The following is a 6000-nucleotide window of genomic DNA, read 5'->3' on the forward strand; positions in this document are numbered from 1 at the left end:
CGTAAAGTATTTCTTTGCAAGGTTAGCTTAGCCTATGGGCTCTTCCATCTCAGTGTACTTATACTCTATCTATTGCTCTTATTTCTCTCTTTCGCAGCCGTTCTGCTCGTCTCAGCTCTATTAGAACTTTTGCGGCCAGGTCTTTTACGGCGAGCCACACCTGCTCAGACCGCAGCATATGTGGTACTAAGTTATCCGGTGATACGGGTTCTGCTATCTGTTGTTCTAGCAATGTCCTTTCCACATTATATCGCGGGCAATAGAAAAAAATGTGTAGAGCATTCTCATTACTATTACCACAAAAGGAACACGTCACTCCATTATCATGTCCATACTTGTACAGGTACTCTCTAAAGCAGCCATGGCCAGTTAATAATTGCGTCATATAAAAGTCCGTTTGTCCGTGCTTTCTTTCCACCCAGGTTTTAACATTTTTGATAAGCCGGTGTGTCCACCGCCCTTTGGTTGTTTCGTCTCAGCGGTTTTGCCACTCGTTTAAACTCTTTTGTCTTTCTTCTTTTTGTTCCTCTATTGTCAATGACCTGCCGAGTATTTTGCTGGTATCGTATATTCGTTTGAGCTCAAGTGCCATTATATCTGGTGGCATTATACCGGATATAATGCTAACAGCTTGAATGCACTGGCTACTCTGATGGCGCTTAGTCTGAACATTGAAATCACCATTTTGGCATATATTTTATGGGTCAGTGCTTGTGCCCATACAGGTGCCGCATACAACATAACTGATTGGCTGGCTTTTGCTAAAAGTAACCTTCTCGCTTGATTTGGTCCACCTATGTTAGCCATAATTCGCGCTAGTGCCGAAATCACTCGGGCAGCTTTTTCGCAGGTTTTTTCAATATGCATCTTGTAGTTGAGTCTCGCATCGATTATGACACCCAGGTACTTTAGAGATGGCTGGGTTCTAATTTCATGCCCGTCAATGTTCAGAGTAATGGTCTCTAGTTTTTTTCTGCTCGAGATCAGGACTGCTTCTGTCTTCTGCCCCGCTAGCTGAAGTTTTGACGCGTCGAGCCAGTTTTTAATTTTCTGAGACGTAGCTACACAAACGCTTTGGATTTGGGATTATTTTCGCTTCTTTTGGTAGAGGGAGACGCAATATTCCATCGTATAAAATATTCCATAACATTGGGCCCAAAACAGAGCCTTGTGGAACTCCACCAGTTACTGCATAACTTTTCACCCCCTCCTCAGTGTCGTATAACAACAGCCTGTCGGACAAGTAACATCTTATAATCCGCAATAAATATACCGGAATATTGAGGTTCTCTAAGGCTCGTATTATGTGTGGCCAGTATGCTGAATTAAACGCATTTTTCACGTCGAAAGTGATGATTGCGCAGTATTCTTTTGTGCCATGCATCCACCTAGTACCTTCAATTGCTTTATCTGCTATTCCGGTCAGCTTCTTGATTGCGTCGATAGTCGAGCGCTTCCTGCGAAACCCGTATTGGTTGCTAGATAAGCCATCTTCAACTTCTTCCAGGTGTGCTTCAAGACGTTCACAGATCAACCGCTCCAGAATTTTCCCTATTGTGTCTATCATGCACAGTGGTCGATATGCACTAGGATCCCCAACTGTTTTGTTTGGCTTCTGTAATAAGACCAAACGTTGTTTTTTCCATATTTTTGGGAAAATACCATCGGTTAAGCACTTCGTATATAGCTGGGTGAAGCATTTTAGGTTTTGCTTTAGTGCAATCTTCAGAGCACGATTTGGGATGCCATCCAGCCCCGGTGCTTTAGCATTGCCGAAACGTGTAGCAGCATTTATAACCTCCATATCGGTAACTACTGGTATAGCTATGCGTTCTGATTCCTCGGGGAGAAACCGCTCTTCTTCTCGTGTGGGCTGTGTTGGAAAGAGTGTTTCCACAACACTTTTCAGAAGGGCTGGGCAGGTTGGCGCTTTTCCTTTAGGACCTCGAACTTTAGACATGACCAGCTTGTACGCACCGCCCCAGGGATTTTCATCGAGTTTGTTACAAAGCTCTTTGAAACACACAGCTTTGCTATTTTTAATAGCTTTTTTCAGTTGCTTGCGTTTGGCCTTGAAGTTTTCACGTAAACCATCTTGACCTGCCGTGCCTGTACTTCTCTGGTACTGTCGCCTCGCTTTATTACAATCAGCTCGCAATTGTTGGATATCATTATTCCACCAGTATGCTGGCTTTCGTTTGGGGTGTTGTTTCCTTCGAATCATGGCGGCGTCACAGGCTCTCCAAATATGTTGAACAAGCAACTTAGCCTGTTGGTTGGTGTCTTCTGATTCGGGTATGCCTTCACTCAATACGAGTTTGAATAAATCCTCATCGATTGTGTTTTCCTTCCACCCTTTAGCTTGTACCTTTTTTTCACGCGCACCTCTTCTTTGTCTTAAGGAGCAGTTGCTTACATCTATTATAATTGCGAAATGGTCACTGTGCGTGTACGTGTCACACACCTGCCACTCTGCCGTTCGTGCCAGAGATTTACTTGCAAACGTTATGTCAATAATGGAACCACGACCATTTTTTTCGAAAGTGTTCCTAAAGCCTGTGTTTAACAGGACAATATCAAGTAGCCCGAAGGCTTTCAGTAACGCATGTCCTCGCTGGTTTGTGCTTCTGCTTCCCCATTCTAAGGCCCATGCATTGAAGTCTCCTGCTATTATGTTTGGTTTGGTTGCGTGGGCATCCCCAACCAAATCATCGAGAACCTTTTCGAAGACCGACTGTGGAAGGCTTGGTGGCAAGTAACAACTGTAAAAGTGTATTCCGCCGATTTTTACTCTCGTGTAGAAGGATTTTTGTGTCAGTGGTTTGTCCTGCATCATTTTATCACCGCAGGTCCAGATTGCTGCTTTTTTGGTGCTATCAGAAACCCACGTATCAGAGCTCAGGTTTTTGTATTGCTCACATATCATTACAACATCGACGTTCCTTTCGTACACGGTTTGCGTCAACAGTTCTTGTGCGGCTTCGCAGTGGTTTAGGTTGATCTGTAATATTTTCATTTCCTTTTCTTTTGGCAGGCTTCTAAGAAAATGGGACATCTCCGGCTCCCAATTTGATGGTTTGCACTCGCTCTTCCTTTGCTTTTACACAAGACACAGAGTGGCTCTTTACGACAGTCCTTCGCATAGTGTCCAGTTTCTCCGCATTTCATGCAACAATTTACTCCTGTCATCAGGATTCGTGCACATTTTTGCGACATGCCCGAATTCAAAGCATCGGTAACACTTTTTTACGTTTACTTTTTCTCGAACTCTACATACTACCCAGCCAATCTTGACTTTTTGTGCGCCTAGTAGGTGCCTTGCCTGTTGCACTGGGAGACTTATCTCCGCCTTCTGTGTACCTGCGTATGCCTTCTTTACATGTTTTATTGAATCGACGCAGAAGAGATTCAGTTCTTTAATTTGTGAACGACTGGCCTCGACTATGTCATCCTTCGTTGTGATTTCGTCCAAATCGCGAATTTCAACAGTTAACTCGTGAGTCAGAGCTCTAGTCTGCGCCTGGTCTCCTAATATCCTGTCTATTTCCTTCCGGTATTCATGGATACTCCCTGTTTGTGCTCTTCTTAGCTCGAGCAACATCTCTCCCTTGGCAGTCTTTCTTATCCTCGACACGTTTTCTCCGAGCTGTTTCATGTTTCCATCCTTTTTGACCGCTCTCAGTATGTCACTGTAGGACATATCTCCAGTTTTTGCTATGACTAGAGCATCCGGTCGTGGTGGCTGCGGTAGCTTGGCATTTTCCTTCTTCGCTTTTTTGTTTTTGGGGGTTTTGTATTTTACTGTAACCCAAGCTTCGTCTCTTGGTGTTTCTTTTTTCCCTACACTAGCTGGCTTCTCGCATATTTCCTCTACGCTCTCCTTTTCCTTTTGCAAGTCTTTACCCTGCGACCTTTTGGTCCTTTTTGGTGGGGTGTTTCGCGTCGCTTGCCTCTCATCACGTAGCCTTTTCGGTGTGGCTACTACAGCATTCCGTATGGGCTGGTTTTGTGTACTGGAAACCTTCAGTTTAGCGAGATCCTTCTGTGCACTTGCATGCAGCTTCACAATTGTGTTTAGAAGCTCCCTCATGGGGTTATTAATGGAGCGTTGTGGGAGACTCATCATACCTGTTAATTTCTTTATGTTTTCTCCCAATTCGTGCATGTAATCTTGCACAACATCATTTTTTTGGAGCAGCGTCGGGATTTCCTTTTGTAGCGCGGGCGGAGAAGACCGAGCTCGTGCTTGTTTTTCGACGGGCGTTTTCTCTGGCGATCGGGCTAGTTTTGGTGCTCGCCTGAATGGATCAGTTTCTGCTGGTTTGCTCAAACTTGTAGTTGTATCTGATGCAATGGCCAAGTGGTCCACCATCGCATCGTCGTTGGATATCGACGGTCGGGAGCCTGCTTGCTCACCCCCCAAAACCGCCGGCACTGGGCTTTTTACACCCTGCACCGTAACTTTTAATTTTCCTGTACTATTCCCAGACATGTTTTGTTTTTCCGGGATCCTACCCGTACCATTTTATACCTACTGGAAGGTGGTTTGCTCAGCCGCTCCTAACCTGGAGGCAGACGCTACCCAGTAAACCGCTCAATCTGAGTCAGACGCTTTCGGGGTTTTTGTGTTTGACACTTATTTATGGGCGGTGTCGAGTCACCCCATCACAGAAACTTCGTAGGGCAGATATAGCTTTTTAGGCTATACCCTCCATCTCTGCTGCTTTGGTCGGGGACTGCTTATTGAATATTTGCAGCTAACCTTCATATCTGGAGGCCGTTCAGCTATCCGCCACCTGCTGACCCCCACAGTAGCATAAGCTAGCCGTGTGAATTGTGGTGGGTGTGCCAGTGTTGCATTGTGTGTGGTGTGTTTGAGTTCTTCGAGGCGGAATCTTAACTCATTTGGCCACCATCTAAAGTAAAAATTATTGCAGATTTTACATACCCCAAAACACTTAAGGACCTTAGATCATTTATAGGACTTTCAGGATACTATAGACGCTTTATAAAATATAACGCAAAGTTAGCAAAGAAACTCACAACTCTAATGCGTGGTGAAGAAGTTAGAATTTCAACAAATATTTCAGGAAAAATTCAAATCCAAATTAACGACGAAGCAAAAGCATCTTACAATATCCTGATTATAAAAAAGAGTTCGATTTAACCACAGACGCTTACAAAAACCCATAACTTTTATATCTAGAGCATTAAGTAAAACTGAAGAAAACTATGCAGTCAATGAAAAAGAAATGCTTGCCATTATTTGGGCATTAAACACATTTAGAAACTATCTCTATGGAACTGCGAAAGTAACAATCCATACAGATCACCAACCTCTCACTTATGCCTTAAGCAATGAAAATAGTAATTCTAAATTAAAACGATGGAAAGCTACACTCGAAGAGTATAACTATGAACTAAAATATAATATAAACCTGGAAAATCCAACATAGTAGCAGATGCACTCTCTAGACCATTTCAAATAAACTCATTATCATTAGCCACAAACTCAGATGACAGCTCATCTCATAGTCTAATTCCCTCAGTAGAAACACCAATAAATGTTTTTAAAAACCAAATCTTCCTATTAGTAGGACAAGAAAATAGCTATTAATTTAAATAACCCTTCCCAACTTACCATAGACATATAATAATCAAACCAGTTTACTCAACAGAAGACTTATTAGCAATTTTAAAAGGACGACTCAATCCTTCAGTAATAAATGGAATATTTACTTTAGAAGAAATAATCGGCAGAATTCAAGAACCCAATAAGAATTACCCAATACATTTTAGTAATTACAAAGTAAGACACACACAAACAAAAGTTGAAAACCTAGAATCGAATGAAGAACAGGATAACCAAATATTAATAATATAATATATAATATAATTAAAATATAATTAATAGAACATAAAAAAAAAGAACTCACCGAAATGCAATAGAAAATAAAAAACAAATTTTAGAAAAATTTTATTTTCCAAAAATGTTACATA

General features: G+C 42.2%; 1 pseudogene; it reads right to left on the reverse strand.

Moving 5' to 3' along the window:
• Positions 1–2737: 2737 nt before the first annotated feature.
• Positions 2738–4492, reverse strand: LOC138858119 (uncharacterized; annotated as a pseudogene).
• Positions 4493–6000: the final 1508 nt, after the last annotated feature.

This window comes from Bactrocera oleae, chromosome X (genome assembly GCF_042242935.1).
Source record: "Bactrocera oleae isolate idBacOlea1 chromosome X, idBacOlea1, whole genome shotgun sequence".
Taxonomy (NCBI): Eukaryota; Metazoa; Arthropoda; class Insecta; order Diptera; family Tephritidae; genus Bactrocera; species Bactrocera oleae.